General features: G+C 37.8%; 1 pseudogene; it reads right to left on the bottom strand.

Moving 5' to 3' along the window:
• Window positions 1-1,617: 1,617 nt before the first annotated feature.
• Window positions 1,618-13,055, bottom strand: LOC116266701 (retinoblastoma-related protein-like; annotated as a pseudogene).
• Between the last annotated feature and the right edge of the window lie 14,515 nt (window positions 13,056-27,570).

Genomic DNA, 27,570 nt, shown 5'->3' with positions numbered 1-27,570 from the left:
TTTATTTTGGCAGAGATCTTAGAAAGGGATAAATATTTTCCTCAAGTCGCGCGTTCTCCGGGGGACTCTGACAGATTGCTTGCAGAGGTGTGCTTCTTGTTTAAATTTCTCCTTATATGCAAAATGTCCCTTTCATTTCCAGAGTTCATCTTTCTCATTCCTTTTTCTCTTTTTTCATTTTTCTCAGAATCTTAAAACAGACGCTGCTAAAGCTAATTGCTTCTTCCGAAAGGTAACTTGTTCTTTCCCAAGAACTGATCATCATTTTGATTGCTCACATGCTCTTTCATTCCACTCCTCACAATATTGAAGGAACTGGTCATCATTTAGATTGGTCATCATTTCATTCCACGCCTAAAGTAAACGAGTTAAGCGAATTAGGCGAGTCGAGCTCGAGCTCGACTTTGTATAATCGAGTCGAGCTGAGCTTGTGTTAGGGAGCTCGACTCGAGTTTGAGTCGAGTTCGAGCTCGAGCTTTTTGAGTCGAGTCGAGCTGAGTTGGGTAAGCTCGGGCTGACTCAGCTCATGTGCAGCCCTAGCGGGGAAGGGTTGAGTGGAACTTTCTCAGAAGGTGGGGTGAATCAATCTTTCAAACCTTGAGATGCTCAACAGGGAGGACATGATATTATTGGTTCTCATTTCCAAACTAGAAAAAAGAAAATGGATGCCTTCTAAATTGTCTCCCTGTTGCTTGCTCTTCCACTCCACGACACTATATCTTCCCTCTCGTGCTCCCTGGCTCACCCGCTTGTTCTCTCGCTCTCTATTCATCCCTCATCCTCTCACTCTCTATTCATCCCTCATCCTCTCACTCTCACTCGCTTCTCGTTCTCTCTCTATTGGTTTCTTACACGCAAAAGAAGGGAGGAGGTGGCGGTAGGGATGAAAAGCCGTTTCCGACGAGAATAACAAAATCGACTGACCTTAAAATGAATTTTTTTCAAAAACAATGCCTAGTCCAGCATTTTTAAAGAGTTTCTCTCTCTTGTCATTAAAATCTTTCTATATCACATAGTGCTCCGTTTGAAGGATAGTTTAAATCATCAATGCTTACAAGTCCTATTACTTTAAATATTTAAATGACTGATATTTGGTACGGTTAAAACTCATTAGTTATAATTAATATAATATTAGGAAATATGATATGTTTCTAATAGTTTTATGTTGTTTTGTTATTTATCCTTTATTTTTTTGTTTTAGATAGATATATTGTATACTCTCTATGATTCAACAAGTTTTAAGTTTTCTAATTTTAACAACTGACATATATAGTTGAGTTATTAATTTTAATAGCAAATAATTTTTTTTAAATGCATAACAATATTTAATACAAATATTGTTTAAAACTTTTTCCTTAAAGTGGTTTGCACAAGCCAATATAAGTCGATGCGTATCATGTGACCGATCCATAATACCGGGGCGGAGGGAGGGAGGCGACTTAGGCCGTGACCCATCCCAACTAATTGAAAAAAAATATTAAAAAATTAAAATTTTTTAATTACATAATTTATTTTTTGGATTCAGATTTAGTTTGGTTTTATCCAAATAAATTGGTTAAACCATTTAACTAAAATTAATCTGTGTATAATACCAAACACGCTTGGATCTCACGGTCGTCACCTGTACAAGTCGATACGGAACTCGCTACATCGGAGTTGCATTCTGCTTCGAATGTGACGTCGATCCTTCGGTATCCCCCCATCTCCTACCATGACTCCTTTCTCTTTGTCATCCTCCAACTTCCGAGGGATGAAATCTCCAATATTGACGATCTGTATCACGTCTTCTGGTTCAGTCTGTGCCCCATCACTTTCTGCCGGTTCAAAGATTATCCTGAAATTATCATGCCTCTCGCTCTTAGCCTGGGTTACTCTAGAAGATCGTACCACACGGCCCTCAACAATAACGTGAGTGTTGCCTAGGCGGGGCACATTGGGAGTGCAAAAGATACCATCACCGACCATGTCCATAGATCGTCTGTGGATTTGGAGCAGGAAGAATCGATCAGCTGTCTAGGAACCTGAGATTTTTGCAATGTTCAAACTTAGCCTCCTGGTACGTGCACATTTAAAATAAGATTAGATATTGACTATATACATGCACATTTAATATAATATGTATATTTGATATGAGCACATATAGACGCTAATCTGCCAAGAAGCGAACTGACCTACAAAGCAGTTTAAGCGGTTGGGCCTAGAAATGAAAGCTCTTCTTTAGGACACTTAATAAATATAGCAGCCGACCTATACGGGCCAGACAGGCTGATAAGGTGGCCGTCATTCTTGGCCTAACAAGCTGTAAAGGCAAAATAAGGTCTTATAGGTAAGGTTGTGCACTGAGTTTGTGCACCGAGTTGGGGTTTCACCAGGTACCCGGCTCGACTCAGGCCAAGGTTTAGGGCCGGAAAAGAGGGCACCGGGTCGGCCTGATAACCCGAGTGGGCTCGATAAATTTTTTAATATTTTGTATTAATTTTTGTATATAATTATAATATTTTATTATGATTATTGGCTCAGGCCCGAAAAAAATGCATCGGGTCGGCCTAATAACACAGTGAACTTGATAATTTTTAATATTTTTTATTAACTGACATATGTAATTATAGTATTTTATTATGATTAATTATATTTAAATATTATTTTTATATTAAAAATATATTTTTAATTTAATTGCTGAACCTGCTCAGGTTTGGATGTCGAGCAGGATTGAGCCCAATCGTTATCGGGCCGGGCAGGGCCGAGCCGAGCCAACCCAATTCCTGGGCTTGAACAGCCTCCTCTTGTTAAGAAGCTGGCAGGCCACACCCTGATTACGGGCCACACGGCCCCAATAATTTCAGCGTTCTGTTTACATGGATTGAGTTATATTCAACTTATTTAAAAAAAGAACTTTCTTCTTGTTGACATTGGAAAATAACTAAAATTACTTTTTTGCTTTGATCACACTTCGATTATTTGTTTAGATCTTATAATTGTAATATAATTTATAGATTCAGTAATGATGCCAGAATTTTCTTAACCTTGCTCTTAATCTTGGCCCCTATTGGCAGGCCTACTTAGTAAATAGGCAGTGGGCCAACTTTATTCCTCAAAACCAACTCTATGCTCAGCCATCTATGCCATCAAAGGAGGCACGCAGGCGATAGCATATGAAAAGTCACCTAAAAAATGCACCCGAGTGAACACTCATGTTGCTCCGCTATTAATAAGACGACCAGAGAAAAAGTTTTTTACTTTTTACTCTAATTTATTGTGATCGATAAAACACAATGATGGCCGACAAGAAGTACATGAAAACGATACTGATATATAAATGTGTAAAGAAGTTACCTTCATCATGTCATTCATGTCCCTTAGTGCTCGACAGCCGTTCAGTTGCAGGGATTCTAGGCATCTCAGTTTGCTAAGGCCAGGAACATCCATCAGCTGTGAGCATCCGCTCAGACGTAAACCTCACAGGGCTTGCAAATTTAAAATGTCTGGGATAATCTTCAAATCCGCGCATTGGATGACTTCCATCTCTTGCAGGTTTGTCAACAGGCCAACAGACTTCAGAAATGTTTGCATTTTCCCATGGCTTAAGTGGAGCACCTTTAAAGCGTCAACCTGCCAATTTCTTTTGGGAGTTCCCGTAGTGGAGCACCTTTAAAGACGTCAACGAGCTTCTCCAAAGAACTTAGGCGACAGATGCTATCAGGTATTTTCTTTAGAGAATCACAGTATCCCAAGTTCAAGCACACCAAACTTTGGTCCAAACTACTTAGACTCAAAGTCTAGTAGGTTTAAGGTGATGTATTCTAAACCTGTTTTTCACAAAGAATCACATTTCAAATAAAACAGAAGATGTACCAATGGATATAAAGAGCATCACTGGTCTGATTAGTTGAAAACATAATTGAATTTAAACTATATGAACCCAAACATCTACTTTAAGATAAATGAGATCCAAACCCCACTCTACTGATTCCCTAAACCAACCCGAAGTTATATACCTTAGATTATTTGTCTACAAGGTCAACCTGCAATGATAAGTGTGAACAAAATTTGTTTTGCTAAACTATACCCAGCATAGGATTCCAATTCAATTCAGTCAAAGGTAATAGCCTCTTAAGCTTAAAACTGTTTACTATTATGTTTTCTATAAACTAATTTATAAACGTAGTTGAGGTTCGTGAATTTGCCAGAGACCAGATTTTACAAAACTGGGCGGCGATTCGTGAACTCCATTTCTGAAGATACGTACAGAGAAATGGGACAGCACAAACTTTTTTCTTTTTCCAATCGTGCTATGCATCCGCTGACTCCTATGCGGGTACCTCTAACGGGATGTGCTCCTTATTAGTTATGTGGGGTTAATGTGAAGCCAATAATTAATGAGTCTTATCACATAATTGGCGTGTAAATATTAAGGGATTATCGTCCTCTTTATGCACCTTCTTCCTCCTTCTGGTGCAGATTGTGGATGTTGTCCGATTGATTAAGAAGAAGCCAGTACAGATGTAGGTGCATTGACTCCTTCCTTCTCCCATTGAATTTGGAAGATAGACTACTGTTTCTCAGTCAATTATGAAAGCCTGCCACAGACACCAGATGGAGTAGCAAAAATTAAAGTGGGCGCCATTTCTACTTCAACAACTTTAGACCCTATTTCTTGGACTCATTCTTGGCCCGAAGCTGCTAAAAAAGGACAAGGAAGAAATTAAAAATCGGATCTCAAATTTCTAGTTTTTAACAAACAAACATGCCCTTGGTTCCCCACTCTTCTTCCTCCTAGCTAATCTATAGCTAGGCCATGTGAATCAATAACACGAAATGGAGAGTATTTCCGTTGTTAGTGAATATGTATTGAGTTTAACCTAGGTACTTTAGAATCATAGATTGTGTATTGTTTTGCATGACCCTAGAACGAGTCTTTGGAAACAACAAGAGTAACCCACTTCGATCTTTTAATTTTCCAAGATCGACAAATCTCCGTTACGACCTACAGATACAAGGGTTTTTTTCAGGCCTCCCATTTTATTGGTTTTAAGCTTGATCATGCAGCCAGATGAACTCATTTTAGATTTAAATCAGCAATAATCTTACCGTCAGTATTTCCCCACAGACACTGATCTTCTGCAGAGTAGACGTGAACGGTCCAATCAAACATATGATATGATTAACCACCAGCGAGATTCACAGACATATTGCAGATGTCCAGCATTTCTAATGATATAGTTGATATTGTTGGAGTAGTTGTCTCAGTGCATCCTTCCTCTACCATAATGAGAAAAAATGGTATAGAAACACAGAAAAGAACTCTTGAGTTGAAGGACATGTTAGGGCAAAGTGTTGAATTAACCATCTGGGATAACTTTTGCAACGTGGAAAGACAAAGGCTGCAAGAAATGTGTGATTCTTGAATGCGCTCTGTTTTGGCTGTTTTTTCTGGTAGAGTAAGTGATTTCAGTGGAAAATCAGTTGGGACGATTTCTTCGAGCCAGCTATTCGTTAATCCTGAGTTTCCAGAGGCTCAACGATTGAGGGAGTGATTATTTTTTGTGAATATTTGTCACAGGAGAATTTCTTCTACAGTAAATCAACTGGATCAACATTCTCTCACAGAAGATACAACAACAAGGTCCAAACAGAATGTTAGCCCTTCATTGCTCATTGTCAACAGTAGCAAGTACACACGAAAGAAAGAACGTCAAGAAGATGGGGACTAAATACAAGGTGGATGGATTCAGGCATTACCTATCTGTTTCCTTGCGCTTCAACGGTGAACTCAAAGTAGCAGCTTCAATAGCAGGAGCAGAGCTGCTGTTTTGAAGATATAGACTACCCGCAACAAGGGAATTGCAGACCAAACCAGCCCCATCAAAGTTGAGCCGGCCATTAATTTTCCTATTGCTGAATTAGTGGAAACAGTGATAAGCATTTCAAGGAAGAGAAGAAACATGATTAAGAACAATTTGAAATGAATATTTAAAGCCAACTTTGCCGCAATATAACTCATGACGTTTACCTATTCAACCGGTTGTTGATGGCGATCAAATCCTTGGATGGATTTTGGTATGCATGAGTACTCTCACCTACACGGGCATAACAGCTTTTCGAGTTTTGTGATATCAAAGTTTCCATCTGCCTCAAGAAGGATAACCAATAAGACGTAGGAACGATCTATAAATGTTGTTGAGAACAATGCCAATAGTTCATAGCACAAATCAAAGTGAAAAAGCCATATACTGCCATCTGACCGCCTGTCAGCTGCTAACAATTGACTGAAAAAACAAAAAATATTTTTCCAAAGTTCAAATCATTTCTTTAACAAAAAATTGTTCAATTCACATTCCTATTGGCCCAGCAGAGTTTCTTACATCAAACTTGGAATGACCAATCTGATAGTAAAATATCTATGAATTTGATCAATAAAGCCACTTTAATAGTGCTAGTAGTATGATCTATGATGTACATAACTGATGTCTTGGGAAGGCACGTGAACCCTAGACATTTGTACTCAAGCATCCAGGTAAGACGCTTGAAGCATAATTTCCTTCCTTGTAAACTAAGAACTGAATTACTGACTATATTGTTTATCAATTGTTTCTACTAAGATATTTTTTGATAATTTGTCACCTTTCTGAAAGAAATATATTCCTCACCATGTAATTTTCACCAAAAAAAAAATATTTTGAAAAATTGGTCATTGTGCCATGCACAACCATACTTTAGTACATCATGTACTAATGACAAGCAGACTCAGAAAACACGTGCTCCAGTCTGCTCATAAGCATTAGCACAGCAATGACCTAAGATTTCCTAGTTTCCTGTTCATAAAGAATTACAAACAGATGACCAGATTTGGTGCACTTGCCTTCGATGATCTCAGAGGAGACACGTAAACATTGTGTGATGCAGATACTTTCTTAGGGGACATATCTGAAAGACTAGGAAACAATGACACGATCCTCGGGCTTGCCCTGTTTACAAGAACAAATAGTGAGGTAAAATATCAAACCAGTTATGCTGTAGAAGTATCAACCAAGTGTTGGCGAGTACCATCAGTCTTATTTTCTTCTGATGCCCGAGCAGTTTTAGTGGGAGTTCCTGCAGGACCAAGCTCCACAGGGAGAGGCTTCACTGCTGGGACAAACAGCTCATTATAGAACGTAATAATATCAACATGATCCTGCCCTGTTTTCTGCAATAAACCACACAAATTATCACATGCAAGTCTAGTTATAGAGAATAGCCCATTGGCGTAAACTTAAAGATGAAATAGTCAGTACCCCATTGTGACTACTTGATGGCCAATCCACAAAAACGTAATGGAAGACCTGAGGTTTACATTGAGGTTGCTTTCTGTAGTTAAAAATAATCTCCTTAAATGTCAAGCTTAAATTTGATATCTGCAAAAGAAAATATGGTTTAGAAAGAAATTACAATATTATATCCTCAACAAGAATGGAATACCAACTCGCAAAGTAATGAACCACCAAAAGAAGCCAACACACTTTCCAAAAGTTTCTCTGAGACCTATGAAACTCCATAAAGGCTGCAAATAATAAGCTGATCAATAGGCCTTTTAAAAAACAAAGCTGTCTGACCATCAAGAATCTGCTGTATGAGACTGCAAACACGCTCCATTACAGTATTAGGTTGCTGTAATCTTTCACAAAAGCTCTTGATTCTGATGGCAGCCAACCTGAGGACCTGTCATTGTGCAGTCATTTGAGTACATTAGATGAAAAGATAAAAATGCCTAGATGCTATAGTAAATGCGTAGAAGCAGAAAATTTATAGCAAGAAGTCAAAGACTTATATTAAGTGCACAGTTGAATATGACAGGAGAAAAATAAAAAGACATCTGTTACTACAATTGAAAAAATCAAGTAGCAGAAGATATTTCAACCTTTCTGAAGAAAACATTGATCACGTCTCAGCACATGTTTCACCAGCTTCTGCAGGATTTGGTCGTGTTAGACTGTCGAGATGCAAATATTTCCTAGGTCACTAACAGAAAAAAGTCAGTAAGGACTAAGAAGAAACATTAAGAATGAAAACAAGAATCAGCACATATACCTAGCAAAAGCTGACTGCAGAGGTGGCTGCAACCTTGTTTTGAAACAGGAAAAGCTCACCAGGTGCTCCTTAACGGGTGAAGTGAAAGAATTGCGTGCAAGTAAAACACCTGCAGGGTCTGAGATGACTTTCTTTGGAGACGTTGAAGCATGATTATCTGCTCAAAAAAATAAAGACAGAAGAAATCACTTGACCAGTCAACCATTCCCCACCTTATTACTGAATTTCTCACAAGAATACATGAGCAGGATATAAGAATTCACAATGGGGAAGATTGACAAGTAATATCAAAATTTTACAATGAGCTATAGAACTTGGCAATAAAAGCAGGTTGAAGTGTGGGGATTTGCACAAACACAAATTAGATGACAATAGAACTAACCTAATATTAGCCCATAAGCATATCTTATGATACAGCATCAATTGGATTTTGCACCAGCTCCATTTCTCATGAGTAGGGAAAAGGTACATGAACAACTCATTATGGTTCCCTATCTAGAAGAAATGCCATGTACTTTCAATTTTCCATTAACAACATTGAGTAAAAATTCAAGACACACTAAAAATCTCATTGAACAAAGAACACTACAAAATGACAGGCATAACAACAAGGCAACAAGATAAAGACTAGAAAAAACAAACTGCAGGGCATTTTACCCAGAAACAAATTCTAAACAGAAACTACTATTGAACAGACAGTTAAAGATCATAGTGGCACTATCAAAGGACTCAAGAAAGAAAGTCCAGCCAGCCATGACGATGCAAACAGGAAAGAAGAAATCAGGGGATTAGCAAAGGAAACTCCAGCCAGCTATAATGATAGAAACAGTAGCGATTGTAATCATTACAATACCAAGAAGGAAACATCATCTGGCCAACGGTATGAAGACAGTAATATAGAGACAACGGCTGGCCAAGACAACTCCAATATTCCAAAAGATGAAGATGCAGTTGACAAACAGAGAGATGCAACAACTAAACAGGGAAACAATGACTGTAAATTAGATATTGTTTCCTCCTGTAAAGATCAATATAAATCCTGTAAATCAGGAAATGATGATGCCTGTAATTCTATTATAAATAGAAGAATGATCCAGGCCTATCGACACTAAGAACGATAGCTGCCTTTGTGGACGTAGGTGTGAGCTTACACCGAACCACGTTAAATTAGGCATTCCTTCCTTGAATCTCTGCTTTTCTTTATGGTATCAGAGCAGGCCAACCATATGGCGCAGAGCAATTCCTCTTCAAGCATAGCATCTGCTCCAAGCAGATATCCTTACCCATACAATCTTAACGTTGCCAACTTTGTGCCAATCAAGCTCAATCAAAGCAATTTTCTGTTATGGCAAACGCAGATGATGGCGCTCATCGAAAGCCAAGATATGACTGGTTTTCTAGATGGAGAATATCAGCCGCCTGCAAAGTTTCTCACCACCTCAGATGGAAGTACAGCCACAGAACTGAATCCCGACTATCTCGCCTGGTGGAAGTCAGATCAACTTCTTAGAGGATGGATCACTGGGACTCTTGCTGAAGAAATTTTGGGCATTATCATTGGACAGCAAACTGCCATGGAGGTATGGACGACCCTAACTCAGCATTTTGCTAACAAATCCAAGGAACGAGAAATGTTTCTTATGCAAAAACTTCAAATGCATAAGAAAGGAAACTCGTCTGTTGATGAATATATCCGCAGCTTTAAAAAAATTTCCGATGAGCTCACTGCCATTGGAAAGCCCATTTCAAACGAAACCAAAGTTTTTTGGCTTCTCACCGGCCTCGGAAAACATTATGAATCTTTCCGAACAACCTTACTCACTACCATGTTAAAACCACCAGCACCCTCATATCTTGAGGTAGCCACTCTCCTTCAAAATCATGAAACCATGAGAACTTTAGAAGAAGACTCTCCTAGCACCAACGTTGCCTCTATGGTTGGCCTGCTCTGATACCATAAAGAAAAGCAGAGATTCAAGGAAGGAATGCCTAATTTAACGTGGTTCGGTGTAAGCTCACACCTACGTCCACAAAGGCAGCTATCGTTCTTAGTGTCGATAGGCCTGGATCATTCTTCTATTTACAATAGAATTACAGGCATCATCATTTCCTGATTTACAGGATTTACATTGATCTTTACAGAAGGAAACAATATCTAATTTACAGTCATTGTTTCCCCGTTTAGTTGTTGCATCTCTTTGTTTGTCAACTGCATCTTCATCTTTTGGAATATTGAAGCTGTCTTGGCCAGCTGTCTCTATATTACTGTCTTCATACCGTTGGCCAGATGATGTTTCCTTCTTGGTATTGTAACGATTACAATCGCTACTGTTTCTATCATTATAGCTGGCTGGAGTTTCCTTTGCTAATCCCCTGATTTCTTCTTTCCTGTTTCCATCGTCATGGCTGGCTTGGTAAAGATCTTGGTTCAAGTTTGTTGAGGGCGTAATCTCTGAGATATGGAAAGCATCTAGTCCCAAATATTCACAAACAAGAGTAAGACAGATTTTTTCCAAAAACCAATTCAAAAGGAGATTTCATCTTCAACGTTGGAGTGGACAGTCTATTAATAAGCCAAACTGCAGTGGAAAACGTTTCAACTCAATACCGAGCTGGTATATGTGCATTGAACATCATTGCCAACCCAAGTTCGACAATGGTCCTATGACGCCTTTCTGCCATTCCATTTTGGGGTGGCGTCTTAGGACATGCTTTATGATGATGTATACCGTTTTCTTGTAAATATGCAGCAAGTTTGAGACTATTGAATTCACCCGCTTCATCTGTTTGAAACTTCTTGATTTTCTTATCAAACTGATTTTCAACATATTTATGAAAGATCATAAATACGTTGTATAACTCTGATTTATGGTGCAAGGGATAGAACCAAGTAAACCGGGTGGATTCATCAATAAAAATAGCATAAAAACGGAATTTAGCAACTGAAATAAGTGGGGCTGGTCCCCATAGATCACAATGAACTTTATCAAGAAAATTATCACAATGCTCATCCATTGGTAAGAAGGGAAGATGACACATTTTTACCATTTGGCAACTAGAACAAACATTGTTTAAGGAACTAGAGCCTGTCACACGAATAGCCTTTTTATTTGCAAGAAAATTTACTACCTCACGATGAATATGGCCCAAACGTTGGTGCCATATTTCTTTATTTGCTGCTTGAAATCTTGTAGAGAAAAATACTTCATGAAATTTGTCGCTGCCTTCTTCCTTGTTTCCAACTGCATAGAGATCATCATGCCTCTTCCCCGTAATTACCACCTTGTTGGTTGTCTTTTCCTTTACAACAAAGTCGTTAGTTGAAAATCCAAAGATATAAGGAAGATCTGACGTCAATTGACCGACAGAGATAAGGTTTTTCTTTATCTTTGGAACGACTAAAACATTATCAAGAACAAGTTTTTGTTGCCCATTGGCTATAGTGGCCTGCCCTATATGAGTAATATCTAATTTTTCTTCATTTCCAACCATTATTTTATCTGTCCCATGATATTTTGATAAAAAACTGAGATTACCTGCATTGGATGTCACATGGGCCGATGCACCGGTGTCGGGAAACCATTGTTGATCTTAAGCATGAGAAACTTTCATGGTGGCTAGAGCTTGTGGAACCTTTTGTGACTGAAACACCTGATTGAACCTATGCCAGCAGTTGATAGCGCTATGGTTCCTTTTGCTGCATATTTGACATATTACACCTTTTTCTTGGGCTGATCGGCTCTGGTTGCTCTCTTTGTTTTTGATGTCTGAATTCCATGAGCCACCTTGACTAGCTTGCATAAAACCAGAAAAAATCTGTCTTACTCTTGTTTGTGAATATTTGGGACTAGATGCTTTCCATATCTCAGAGATTACGCCCTCAACAAACTTGAACCAAGATCTTTACCAAGCCAGCCATGATGATGGAAACAGGAAAGAAGAAATCAAGGGATTAGCAAAGGAAACTCCAGCCACCTATAATGATAGAAACAGTAGCGATTGTAATCGTTACAATACCAAAAGGAAACATCATCTGGCCAACGGTATGAAGACAGTAATATAGAGACAACGGCTGGCCAAGACAGCTTCAATATTCCAAAAGATGAAGATGCAGTTGACAAACAAAGAGATGCAACAACTAAACGGGGAAACAATGACTGTAAATTAGATATTGTTTCCTTCTGTAAAGATCAATGTAAATCCTGTAAATCAGGAAATGATGATGCCTGTAATTCTATTGTAAATAGAAGAATGATCCAGGCCTATCGACACTAAGAACGATAGCTGCCTTTGTGGACGTAGGTGTAGGTGTGAGTTTACACCGAACCACGTTAAATTAGGCATTCCTTCCTTGAATCTCTGCTTTTCTTTAACAGTCTCAACATATCCACCTACCAGATGAAGTTTCATGTTTATGAAGAGCAGGGAGAGGTTGCAGACTTCCAGCGGTGATGTTCTGTTGCAATGCGATTGCATCCAGCGATGGCATCAGTTCTGCTAAAAGTCCTAGCCGGTTTATCTCTGCACCCAGAGATGGTTTTGCAACAATTAAAGAGTTGTACATTGAGGAGCCTCTTTCCCACGCCAAACTTTCCAAAGGACGTTCTTATAAAGAATTAAGGTGATGCTTCAACTCTCGACGAAGAGTTTCTTCATGTCTAGCAAAGCTCTCTATCACCTTGCTCAAGTCAAAGGCAGTACTTCCAGTTCTCAGTGTTTTGTGTGTTGCCAAAACCAATTCAGCAGAACAAGCAAGCATGCACCTATGAAACCTCTAACTTGTTAGCAATGATGTCAAATTTTTACTGTGCAATGTCTGAGATTCTGCCCTACACATGGCAACCAGAACCCTATAATATAATTTTAGAGTTTCTGTCCATCCGGGTTGCAGTTTGAAGGCTACCAGCTATACACCGCTCTCCAGGATTAGAGCTAGGAAATATGGCTTCCCAGATTATTGGATTTACAGAGAATAATTGGCTTTCCATATCCAGAACAGCAACTCATCAGTTGTTGTCTCTTACGCACATAGATGGTCCTTCCACAACAAACTGAGGCAAGAATAGTTATCAGTCGTAAGAACATGACGAATGTCAAACAGGAAAGCTAAATGTTCTTAGTATTTTATACAAATAGACACAAAATACCAAGAACCATCAGAGTAAGACGATTTATTGGACTGAGCTTTACATACCATCTTCATGTAGTGCATCATTCTTCTCATCACTATCACTAACTTCATCATCAGTATCACCTTCATCATTATCCTCGCTGCTTTCATCTTTTGGATTTAATGGCATAGGAAAGTTTGTTCCCGGCCTACCTACGAGAATCTGAAATTATATTTGATGGGTCAATGCCTTCTAAATCCTTTTCTCTCTCCTTTTTCCTTCTAACATCTTTTATCTCTGCTACCAAAAAACAGATACTAAAAACATGTTATTGATGGTTGGCTAGCGTAACAATGTTAATCCTTAGGTCAAGCGTGCTATCGGTTGCTTTAAATCCAGAACAATTGCATTTTACACTAGCAAGCAATTCGTGCATGTGATAGTTCTGATATAGGAGTACTGGTAGAAACATAAACAATAATATCAAACTGAACTGATGGCCTGAATGTGTAATTTTATTTTTTTGAAAAAAAAATTGTAGTGGCATATACCTTAACAACTAATAAAATGACATATATATATATATATAGAAAAGATGGATTATGGAGTAGTTTTCTCATGATAGAATCCCTTTTATAGAGTAGTTCTCTCGTCTCATGCTAGTTTATGTTAATATCTTATCAGTTACTTGTTCCTTTAACAGACGTTGTTTTGCTAATATATAGCACTAATTTTCTATATGCATGTGCCACGTAATGACTGATATGTGAAGTCTGATTTTTATTAGTTTTTATTATTAATAACTAATTTTTCAACTTACAAGAGTTTAATTGTGAAATAGGATACCTTTTTTGTAATTGCCAAAATGTTGCTCATGAGTCTACATATTACATACAGAGTTGATTGTATTACTTGTCAATTTATAGATATGTTGAACTTTCTTCATTGGTCTGTAGTAGAAATATGTTATAAAAATTTAAGGCCCGACTAAGCCGAGTCACCGAGACAACTCACTGACCAAGCAACCCAGTAGTTGGCTGATCCAAGTCCAATTTATGGGTTTGCCAGCTATGTTATTTGTTGAATTCATTGTCCCCATCACTTAGCTAAGTTGCAAAAAATTGAAAGCCATATACAAGTCAGTCAAGCCCCTAAAAGGATAAGTCAGTCAATTAAAGTAAAATCAATAAGAAATGCATGTGCATAAACACATTTGTGTATAGATTCTTAAACATGTCTACTAATAAAGAATGCAAAGACAGTGTGGACCTATTTGTTAGTATTCTAACAACTTAACTGATGCTGCACAAGGTACCATGTGTAAAACAACCTTTCTAAAAAAGTTACTCATAATTAGTCTTTTGACCTTAGCAAAGATACTTTAATGTTAGGACAACTTAAAAACCTCTGTCTTAATTGAAATGTTGTATTTTTTATGAATTTTTTATTTTTTATAATTTTCAGGATTTTTTAAATGTTTTAATGTTTTAAAAAATGTTCTGAATTTTCCTGAGATATATAATTTTGTCGTATTATACGCGAGATATTCCTCGCTGTATAATACCCATACATAATATATGTGGCAATGCTTTATAATATAAATCTGCATTCATTAATTAGTCCATGGTTTATTGTCCATATGCATCTCAGTTGTAGTTTGGATGTAATTTTTGCCAAGTCTCTTTTGTTTTGATTTTTTTTGCTCTGCTTGCTTGATGGTATGAGCAATGTAAATATATCAAGCTTTCTATTAACAGGACACTATGAACGAGCACCTTACAATGAAAAAGAAATTAGGTCCATATATCATGTGCGTGAACATGATGTACACAAGCTAATGCAAATTGAGGAGCCTATTGATATCTTCATTTCGCATGAATGGCCTCGTGGTATTACAAAATATGGAGATCGGGAAAAATTGATCAGTCAAAAGCCATTCTTTAAGGAAGAGGTAATCTCACATCTGCTTGCCTTTCAATTGTTATTTCCTTGAGAAGCTATGTCAGATATGTGTGATGTGTGGGTGTGGCATTTTTTTCAAATGTTGAGGTTGCACGTGATGAGTACATTTTTTGATATCAAAGCAAGGAAGTATTGAGCAATGGTGCATTGAAAAGTATAAGGCACACATGAGTAGCTTGAGCCAATATCGAGTGTAATATGGGTTTATGTACTTAACTGCAATTCCCATGGCTGATATTTGGGTTTGAAACTTTGACACTAACGCCTGTTTTGGATGTGATGCTGGTGGAAGAGCATATCCTTAAAGGGTCTGCTTTAATTATAAATTTATAATGTAATAACTTTCTACTTTATATGATGTAAAGATGCATTACTCATTGATGCCTTCACCCTTTGCTAGATGTGCTTGCTAATATCATATGTACTAGCACGATCATTCTTTTCTTGGCAAAATCTGTTACATGATTAAAAAAGTTTTGGAATCTTACATAGTCAGCTGTTGTTGATATAGGTTATGGAGGGATTGTTGGGTAGTAAGGCTGCCACAGAACTATTGGATAAATTAAGACCTCCTTTTTAGTTTTCTGTCATCTTCACAGATAAGGCCCATCTCTTAACTTTTTTCTTGACAGTTGGTTCTGTTTCTTGGTCATCTGGATTTAACTCTAGGTTATTGCATTGAGTCAAAATGTGGACCATTTTAGCTTTCACCCTTTGTAACTCCATGCTCCCTTTGACTAGGCAACCAACACTATTTAGGTTTGTTTTTTCAAAATTTTTGTTGACAATGTTTAAGTAGGCATCCTCAATTTTTTTTTTTGTTTTTTATTGTCATTTACGATGTGATATTATTCTGATGCAATTACTAATCCTTTAAATCATGACTGGATCAGAAACCAGCAACTTGACAGTGAAGGCCACAGGAAATGGGTCAGGAATCGCCTTATGGAGAGAGAGTCATCCAAACCGTTTGACTTTACTTTTCTGTGTCTGCTTATGGACATCCTTTGTCAAGTCCCACTGATTCTCCTGGCAAGTCTCGTTTGCCAAAAGTGGATCCCAGCTTAGGTACACTTTCAGATAACTTACCAGCAATCCATCCTTTGACAAGACGATCAGATGACGCCATGATTCAAACTTAGGATTGGAGATGAACTTTTGCGGATCAACAGGGTCTTCGATGATATTAGGTGGAGTGGGGGTCGAGCCTGTCAAGAACCCCTCATGTCTTGACTCTCAATAAGAGCCAAGATTTGGTCTTCCATAGTAAGAAGTTGCTGTGTGTCAGTTTCAAGGAGACAAAGTTCGACACATTCAGATTCATTGGGTAAGGAAAAAATGAATTGTTGGAAGAAGCTGCTGTAGGAAGAGGAAGCCATGAGTACGTACCATGATGGATGCTCTGATACCATAAAGAAATGGAAAGCACGAAGTGGAGAGAAAGAAAAACGAGAAAACAGAGTGAGAGAGAGAAACAAGAAAAACAGAATTACGTGACGATTACAGTATATATACAACAATTTGTAACTGCGAGGATATCAAATAAATGTTGGAGGATTTTGTTTAATTAAGACACAATTTTGTGTCTTTCCTTTTCCTTTTCCCACCGTTTCAGATTGAAGACTATGTGCTGGATTTTGACGTTCATAGATGTCGTGTGTCCTCTTAGAATCAATCTTTCCCTTGTTGTCATTGGATTTGGGCGTTTTCCCTTTGCTGTCATTGTTGGATTTGGGCGTTCCGTTGGTATTCAAGATGTTTCCATTTTCATCATTGTTGAATACGTTGAATTGATTGGAGACCTTTGAATGTAGCTTGCCATACCTGAAGTCAACTTTGAGGAAGCCATTGTCTTCTCAACCTGTCTACTCGAACCCATTCCTTCAAGAATAACTGAATACGTCCCGGCCGGCTGAGTGGTCAAGCTTCCTCTACGGATGATAGAGAGAAAGAAAAGAGGCAAGCACTTCAATGGTCCAAAATTTGCCCCGCAATAAGGTTCCACCTATCTTGGTGGAACTTGATTGCTGGAAGCAAAGTTCCATATCGGTGTGAAAATTTCCAGGTTTAGTTCTGCGTTTGTTTCATCGTGGAACTTTCCACCAAATTTAAACTTTTGTTTCACTTGTGCAGTAGAGTTCTAACAATTTCACATGAGTTGCCTACTGAAACTGCTTCTAATGAATCTCATGTATGGCGACCTATATCTTCCTTTTAATCAATCACCATAACAGTGTGATGTGCAATGCTTAACATATTTCCTGCATGAGCAAGGTGGGAATGAAAGTAAGTGGATCGTCATTTGGAGCTGCGTGGTTCCAGTGTCAGGGAATTACGCCTATCAAGGAACTTCCTTTTTAAGTTGATTGCATACAGGCAATTATTTCTTCTCGAGTTGGTGAGGGTTAAAAGTGACAAGAGGGGACATGAATCTCTACATGGAAAAAAAGGATTGGCTCTCTTGGGAAAAAGAAAGAATCTGCATAGCAGAATAGCTATGCTGCGTCATTCAAAGTCCAAACAGGGAGAAGGTGTATGGCTGATGAATCAGTAAGCACATGTAATTTTCATATTTCTACATCCAACTTAATTTTTGTTATGGTTAATTAGCAATTTGTTTGACATTGTTAAATCAGTAAGTAGATCATTAATTGAAAAATCATATTCATTTTAAATGTAGTTAAAAAATAAATTATTCAGATAGAATTAATCCCGAGTTAATAATATCGGATATAGTTAGGAAAGTTGACACATACTAATGATCTTGCAATTTATCTTCATTAAGGGTAGTATTTTACTATTTTTATCATCTAAACCCCATCTTAAGTCGATTGCCTAATTAGGGTAATGGACAAATGGTTGTTTTGAGTAATGGTGCAAAATTTAGGTATCTTTCAACAACAGGTATGGTTTTTATTGTCATGAACTTTTTTAATGTATCTTTTTGGGCATTTTCCGAATATTTATAATCAAACAATACTAGCCCCACTTTACATTTTTTATAGAATATAATTTGTAATGGTCCCACTAAGTAAATTTAATTTCGATTTGTGCAGCGTACATATATTTAATGCTGTCTTCTTGTTGACAGAAAATTCTTGACTTCCAGTGAAAAGTAAACTATTTTCTTTTTTTTCTTAAAATCGAGAAAATAGCAATTTTCTTGGTAAATTAACAACATAATCGTACTAAGCAAAACGTCACGCGTCACGTGTGGATGATGAAATTCCAAAACATAGATACTAAAATGGTTGAAAACCTCATACCCAAGGTTTGTTGATATTGGTTTTCTTCTAAATTCATCAGGTTGTTTCCCTCGTTATGCACGTCCACCCATAGGAATTATAGTTTACAAATAAAAAAAAGAAATTATTGTTAATATTTTATTCAAACACAGGAGTTAATTGACTTAAACCGGCCCCATATTGATTGGTCGACATTTGAAACCCGAGACACAGGGGTGAGCCAAGGGGCTTAGTAAAATTTCATTTATAACGTTTTTCAGGCCCTTGTAAGAATTTTGAAAAATATTTTGAGTCCCTTTGATGGTCAATACTTGGAAAGAAGGAAAAAAATGAAACTCTCTTGTACCGCCTTTAAATGTAAGAGATATAGATAATAAGGGGTGGGTGGAGATAGGCAGGGATAGTGGACTTGAATTCAGTTATATGGATAAGCTCCGCGAGATCTACTGTCGTAAGACCAATTAAACATTTATTGAATACTTATTTAATGCCTGATTAAACTGAAATATGATCTTTAATTCGATTGATCCTGATTTAAACTCGAAATATCATCTAAAATCAGTCCACTCAAATTTTAGATATTTGAATGAAAGGGGAAAGCTGGCATGGACTTCTCTAACGATTCTTAACATAAGCCTTTGATTTGTTCCTCTCGGTTTGTATTCTAGATCTAAATCCAATACTCAACTTCAATGAGATCAAATTTCAATAAGGTCAAGCTTGAATTGCATCGCTTTGTAATTCAAATGAAATACTCCGTAAATATTTCCATTCCTCTATCGGGCATCGCTTAGTCAAGTAATCATGAAATTCAAATCCTCTGTAATTTGGATATTTTTATTATAATTGTCAGTCCGCTTATCAATACTCACCGAGAGATCATTTGGATCTTTATGTTCTTTAACGAGGCTCGTTCCTAGGATCCGACTCATCTCAATTCTATATTTAAAATTTCATCTAATGTGTTTAGTCGTCTATCCAATCCTGATCTACAACCATACATAGATTTAATACTAAGAATGCAAAGACACTGTTTTGGATCTATTGATCATAATTTTGAATTTATTGAATGAATATCGACTCGTTCTACCTTACTAGTTCTACATTTGATACTTCAACTCAAATTCTCAACATCATGTATTTCAACAAGATCGAATTTGGTTTTTTTATCATAATCCGGGTTTTGATGATACTTTCTTGGATCCTTCACTGATCGAGTCCAATTCCTCGGGAAAACACCTAAATCTGTAGACTTAGTAGAGGTTTTGGTGTTCGGTATTGATCATGAACACCAAATCGCCTAGGCAACAAGTGGCTTTTGACTGTAGGGTTTGGATCTCAATCTAATCTAAAATTGAGGTTTTCAAATCGTTTTGTAAAATATTGTCCATAGTTCTTCAATGAAATGGTCCGGGGCCTCCCTCCAGCAGGATTGCATTGGAAATCATTTTGTAACGTAGGTCCAAATTTGAAATCGTGCATTTTTTTTTTAAATTCATGAAAAAAATGTGTGTTATATGCACATTAAATAGGTCCAAGTTCATATATGAGTGCCATCGCATCACATATACGATTGTTTGAGTAATTAATATAAATATGGACCTAAAATCTAAGTGATTTCAAAGTTTCACGATATGCGACATGAATTCAAGCTATATGCAATGCAACAAGCATTAATACAACATAATCTAAACTAACTTAGAATTAATTAGACATTTAGTATATATGAATAAGAACCATGTATAAGAAATTCATATTTAACTTGGTGATTCACACCAATCTACAAGAACAATTTTCAAAAAATAGATGGAAAAAGATTTGGTTTTGAATTTCAGGGACCTTCAAATGCATGTTCTATAAAAACAGAACAGAACATGGACATGTCTGAAAATGGTGTGGCCAAGAGTTATGAGTTTTTGATGTTGACCATGTGCAGAAAAACAGGATTCGGTTTTCAAACAGGGTGAGGCAGAGACAAACTATTTTTAAAAATATGAATAGGAGAGCACATACCCTGCTAAAATCATGCAATTGGCCTGAAGCATAAACCAACACATCAAAGAATCAACTCCACTATACGGAATGATTTTTGAAGGTGTATTTTTCGAGTTCCTAATTTTTGAAGGAGCATATAGAAGAACGAATTTTGACAAAGAATCTAGAACTGCTTCGTAAATCACATTCAATTTTGGACAAAGCTCAGAATCATCACGTAATATGAATTTGGCATCGCTTAAGGATTCGAACATGCTGGATCTACATTAATCACATCTAAAATTTACGTGAACACAAAAGTAAAGAAAAACGATAAACATTCATACAGAGATGACAAGAAAAGAAACAAAGCTACCCTACCTAATTTGCTGGAAAAGTCTGTAGTAGACAGAAATACTGGAACTGCATATATATATATATATATTATATATATATATATATTGTGTGTGTTGTGTGTGTGTGTGTGTGTATGGAACTGGTCTATAATTGAATACTGACCGGCTGTTTCTCTGATCAATGTTTTTTTTTGTAACAGCAAAATAAAATACATGACTCAAACCAAAAAGTTTTTTTATATTGGATTTTTTTCTTTTTGTGGTAAGGAAGACAGCCCTCCTCCTCTCTTTCCAGTCTACATCGGGAGGGGAAAGGAAAGAGGTGGAGGTGGGTTGCAACGGCTACGGGTTGCAACCGCTACCCTCTTGTCGAGTATTCTCCCTTCTTTTAATGAGAAGGGGTTATGAAATTTTATTTATTTATTTATTTGGTAGATTTGGTGAAAGGGAAAGATGGGGAGGAGCATGTAGCTGCTTTCCTCTTTTAATGAGAGTTATTTATTATTTATTTTTTTCAATTTTTTTATCATTAATAGTTTGTTGCCCACGTGGTGGCCCCTGAGGTTCCATTTTAAAGCTATATTTAAAATTTAACTTTAAAAATGATGTACAAGCTTTAAATTCATCGAGTTTGTAAATGGGGGTTCAGCTGGTTCGAACCGACCTGGCCAAGGCATCTGGAAAAATTGATATGTCACCAGTTCAGTGTTCTTACTCGGAGCACCAGACTTTTTTTATGCAGTCTTTGAAAATTCAATGAAGGCTGATATTATAAATATTTGTTGATCTTTTGTATGTATTTTTTTTTGCTTTGACTTCCTTTATAGTTTTGAAGGGCATAGAATCTTGTTTGGAAGTCGTTTTATTTGTTAGCTGGAATTTTTTTTGTTTAGACAGAAGAATGAATGGTACATATTAACGACCTTTTTGACGTAATTTTGTGAAGTCATGAAAAATCATACATGCATTTTATATGTTTTAAATTAACATTATTCATGTGGGGCCCTCAGACTTGACCCAATTCAGATTATTCAGTCCCCAACAAATTGTGGGCCACACATCGTCCAATGTGACAGACAAGGAGATGGACAGCAGCATCGTCCAATGTTCTAAAGATTGAAGAAAGTGCATGATGCATAGAGCAAATTGAAGGCAGCACCTCAAATGCCTTTCGTTTTCCCTCAAAATTGAAACCCTAAACTGTGTTTCTCCTTTCCAAACTAAAAAAAAAAAAAAAGGATGCCTTCTAAATTGTCTCCCTGTTGCTTGCTCCACGACACAATTATCTTCTCTCGCCGTCCCTCATCTTCCACTCACTCGCTTCTCGTTCTCTCTCTCTGTTCTTCATTGGTTTCTTACACACACAACAAGGTAGGAGGTGGCAGTAGGGATGAGAAGCCCTTTTCGACCGGAATAACAAAACCGATCGACCTTGAAATGATTTTTTTCAAAAACAATGCCTAGTCCACCATTTTTAAAGAGTTTCTCTCTCTTGTCATTAAATTTTTATATATCACATAGTGCTCCGTTTGAAGGATAGTTTAAATCATCAATGTTTACAAGTCCTATTACTTTAAAGATTTAAATCACTGATATTTGGTATGGTTAAAACCCATTAGTTATAATTAATATAAGTATTAGGAAATATTGATATGTTTCTAATAGTTTTATGTTGTTTTGTTATTTATCCTTTATTTTTTTTGTTTTAGACAGATATATTGTATACTTTCTATGATTCAATATGTTTTAAATTTTCTAATTTTAACAACTGAGATATATAGTTAAGTTATTAATTTAATAGCAAATAAAAAGTTCTTTTCAATATATAACAATATTTAATACAAATATTGTTTAAAACTTTTTCCTTAAAGTGGTTTACAGAAGTCGATATGTATCAGGTGACCGATCCACGCTTCAAGTACGATATATTTTATAAATATTACAAATATTGATTGAATACTACATGAAAAATAAGGCTGAATATTGTTCTTAATTTACACCCACCCCCATCAACAGCAAACCAGTCAAAGGTTGCCACCGATACACTCGACATATGTGTAACCAAAAACAAACCCATGGATCTCACGGTCGTCGCCTCCTGTGCAATTCGATACGAAAAAGGGTACCTTGGAAGTCGCTTTCCGCTTTGAACGTGACGTCGATCCTTCGGTATCTCTTCCCATCTCTTTGGGGTGAATAAGAGGTATTAATTCACCACCCAAAAAGGCTCAAAGGCCCCATCATTCTCTTTGTACTTGGGATTCTGAGTTGTGTCGGTGTCAACAATAGCAACGGTGCACCCTTCAACTTGAATGTCGCTCCCTATCACTTTATGACACACAAAAAAAGTGCCCTTCCCACCTTTTACCATGACTCCTTTCCCTTTATCATCCTCCAACTTCTGAGGGATGAAAGCTCCACCACAGACGATATGTATCATCTCTTCCGGTTCAATATGTGCCTCATCACTTTCTACACGTCCAAAGATTATCCTGATATGTATCATCTCTTCCGGTTCAATCTGTGCCTCATCACTTTCTACACGTCCAAAGATTATCCTAGAATTATCATGCCTCTCGGCCTTAACCTGAGTTACTCTATAAGACCGTGGCACGTGGTCCTCAACAAGAACAGTAGTGTAAGTGTTGCCTCGGCGAGGCACGTTGGGGAGAGAAAAAGATACCGTCACCGACCATGTCCATACCGACCATGACCATGTCCATGTCCATAGTCCGCGTGGAGATTTGGAGCCGAAAGAATCAATCGGCTGTCCAGGAATGGTGAGATATTCACAATGTTTGAATTTGGCCTCCTGGTAGGTGCACATTTAAAATAAGATTAGATACAGAATATATACATGCACATTTAATAAAATATATATATTTGATATGAGCACATATAAACGATAATCGGCCAAGGTACATGTACACAATCGAAGTGAACCGACCTACAACGCAGTTTAAGCGGTTAGGCCTAGGGCTGCATAACGAGTCGAGCCAACTCAGGCTCGACTCGAACTCGCTCGAGTAAACTCGACTCAAGCTCGACTCGTTTTGACACAAGTCAAGCTCAAGCTTAAATGTAAACTCGAGTATGTTAACGAGCCGAGTTCGAGTTAGACTAACTCGACTTGGCTCAACTTTAATCTCTATTTTCTTTTTCACGTTTTTATTTTCTCTTTTCTTTTTTGTTTTGTATTTTTTAATTTTCCCTCCATTTTTACCCACGCAGCCACACTTCATTTTCTTTTTTCATTGTTAAACCTCAATTTCATCATCTTGCTTTCCAATCAATCAATCACCATTTTCATTTTCCCTCCCATTTTTTTCTTCCCTCACGAAGTTCGTCTTCCTTTTTTCCTCTTTTTTCGCCCTCACTTTTTCTTCCGGCCTTTAACCACTTCTCATGGCAGGTGCCATTACCACATGCCATTACCAAGGACATCACCATAATGGAAAAGAGCGCATGAAGAAGCTTTGCACTGCTCATGGCATGTGCTATTACCGATGACACCGTGTGAAGAAAAAATAAACGAGCTGCTCGAGTCGAGCTTGAGCTTGGTGGCAGCTTCTCGAGTCGAGCTTGAGTTGATGATGAGAAGCTCGTGATGAGCTCGAGTCGATCAAGCTCACTAAACATGAGTCGAGCCGAGCTCAAGCTCAACTCGGCTCGTGTGCAGCCCTAGTTGGGCCTAAAGATAAAACTTTTGTGCAGGACACTTACGAAATATTGCCACCGAGCTATTACCTGGCTTATACGGGCCAGTCAAGCTGATATGATGGTCGCCAATCTTGGCCTAACTAACAGGTATGTAAAGGCAAAATAGGGTAATGTTGGACAACGGATAAGATGGTTGCCAATCTAACATGTATGTAAAGGCAAAATATTGCTCAAGCAAAAAAAAACACGCTACTCTTGTTAAGAAGCTGGCAGGTCACACCCCTGATTATGGGCCACACGGCCCCAATAATTTCGGGGTTCTGTTTACATGGATCGAGTTAGATTCAACTTATCTAGAACAAAAAAAAAAAAAAAAGGAATTTTGGTCCTGAAACCAACTCCATGCTCAGCGCTTCTATGCCATCAAAAGAGGCACGCAAGCGATAGCATATGAAAGGTCACCTAAACAATGCACCCGAGTGAACACTCATATTGCTCCGCTTTGTAAGGTATTAATAAGACGACCCATAGAAAAAGATTTTTACTTTTTACTCTACGATCGATAAAACAGAATGCAGGCCGACAAGAAGTATATGAAAATGATACTGATATATAAATGTGTAAAGAAGTTACCTTCATCATGTCATTCATGTCCCTTAGTGCATCACAGCCGTTGAGTTGCAGGGACTCTAGGCATCTCAGTTTGCTCAGGCCAGGAACATCCATCAGCTGGAAGCATCCGCTCAGACGTAAACGTCGCAGGGCTTGCAAATTCGAAATGTCTGGGATGGTCTTCAAATCTGCGCCTTTCAGCTCCTGCAGGTTTGTCAACAGGCCAACAGACTGTGGAAGTCTTTGCATATACCCTTGGCCTAATTGGAACACCTTTAAAGACATCAACCTGCCAATCTCTTCTGGGAGTTCCCCTAGTGACCAACACCCGCTCAGGATGAGCTTCTCCAAAGAACTTAGCCGATAGATGCTATCAGGTATTTTCTTTAGAGAATGACAGTCTCCCAAGTTCAAGCACACCAACCTTTGGAGATCGCCGATCGATTCGTGGACTTGACCCAGCATGGCGCACCCTTCAAATACCAATTTGGTTGTGTTTGGAATCAGCCTAAAATCGGGGGTGCTCTTGAGGTTCTTGCAATTCTTGAGAATAAGGACTTTCAATTGGCTGAACGTCTGCGAGTAGTTCCCCTCCTGGGGGTGGAAGTAACGAAAAGGCCATAAGTGAGTCACACTTGGACCTAGAAACTCCTCTATGATGCTCTATGTCAGGTCGAGCACTACAATGTTCATATGATGATCGGTGAAAAGAATGATGGTTAACGGCAAACACATATGATAAGGATGCCAGCATCATCGTAAGGATCGTTTGGAAAGGATCATGGCAAAAATCAAGGTGATGGATTATGGAAACAGTTACAGCAAAAATCAAGGAACGGTTTTGTTGATAATGAATATCTTGTAACAGCTCCTTAAAATAAGGAGTTATCTCATCTGTAATGCCTATATAAGGGATTGACATACTTTGTCAATGTCAAGGCCGATGGCCTTCCGTGGGTAAAGAAAATATGCTCCACGTTAATCCCCTAAGTTCTTTTATGTTATTGCTTTATGTTTTTCAACATGGTATCAGAGCAGGATGCTTGAAGAAGAAGATCAAAGCCCAAAGATGGCTCGCAGACGGCCAAAGAGATCGCTGCCTTCTTCATCAAAGCGAGGACTCGATCCTGTGAACAAAATATTCAAAAAATCAAGCTTGAGATTTCTGAATTGCTGCCAAAGCATGAAATGCCTCCACAAAATCTCCATGGCAAATTTGGACTTTGTGAAACGCCGTCCAATTTGAGGGAAGGTGAAAAGAATGATGGTTAACGGCAAACACATATGATAAGGATGCCAGCATCATGGTAAGGATCGTTTGGAAAGGATCATGGCAAAAATCAAGGTGATGGATTATGGAAACAGTTACAGCAAAAATCAAGGAACGGTTTTGTTGATAATGAATATCTTGTAACAGCTCCTTAAAATAAGGAGTTATCTCATCTGTAATGCCTATATAAGGGATTGGCATACTTTGTCAATGTCAAGGCCGATGGCCTTCCGTGGGTAAAGAAAATATGCTCCACGTTAATCTCCTAAGTTCTTTTATGTTATTGCTTTATGTTTTTCAACAATCGGAAATTATTTCAATGGACACTGCCACCACCTCAGGAACTTCAACGATTCGGGTAGATCCTGATAAGAGCCCTCCATCTTGACGAAGCTTGTATCAAGTATTCCTCACTGTGTTTGTTTCCCCTTCTTTTCCTCCCGGTAACTTCTATGCCCCGTCGCAGTTGCAGAATAGAAGTTTTGTTGGGTTTTCATGTATTCCTTTTTGGGTGTTCTCTGTCAGGTCGAGCACTACAATGTTCATATGATGATCGGCAATTATTTCAATGGACACTGCCACCACCTCAGGAACTTCAACGATTCAGGTAGATCCTGATAAGATCCCTCCATCTTGACGAAGCTTGTATCAAGTATTCCTCACTGTGTTTGTTTCCCCTTCTTTTCCTCCCGGTAACTTCTATGCCCCGTCGCAGTTGCAGAATAGAAGTTTTGTTGGGTTTTCATGTATTCCTTTTTGGGTGTTCTCGTAAGTGCCGTCGACTGCATTTTATTGTCTTCGATTCGGTCTGTTTCCTTTCTTGTGCAAATTTTGTTGTTGGGTGTCATGCTCTGGTGATTTTTAGGTTTTTCTGATTATTCATGCTTTTGCTGATTTCTATTGTTGGGATTGGGTTCATCACATATGCCTATTGTTGGGCCTGGTTCGAATATGTTGGTGTTCATTTTTAACTTTAGTTTTGCGTATTTTAATTTTGCTGGTAGCCTGGTCTTCTTTGTTAGGTTTATGAATTAGAGACACAGCTCGAGATTGTGAACAATCAGAAACAGAAGGCTGAGAAGGCTGCTGCAAAGGTTCTCTCCATATTGGGTGATGGTGGAATTGTAGAATATTCTGATGAAGGTGAATCAGAACTTGGGAAACAAGCAATTTCATGTGAATATGAGGAAAAGAAACTGTTGACCGTTGAATGTCTTGGAATTGAAAAAACAGAAGAATGTTCAACTGATTAGAACAAATATTTTTTTTTCTCAACGGTACTTTTTTTTTTGTTATATATCGATAGCTGATTA

The sequence above is a fragment of the Nymphaea colorata genome, chromosome 13, assembly GCF_008831285.2.
Source record: "Nymphaea colorata isolate Beijing-Zhang1983 chromosome 13, ASM883128v2, whole genome shotgun sequence".
Classification (NCBI taxonomy): domain Eukaryota; kingdom Viridiplantae; phylum Streptophyta; class Magnoliopsida; order Nymphaeales; family Nymphaeaceae; genus Nymphaea; species Nymphaea colorata.
This window is presented reverse-complemented; position numbering and strand designations above follow the sequence as displayed.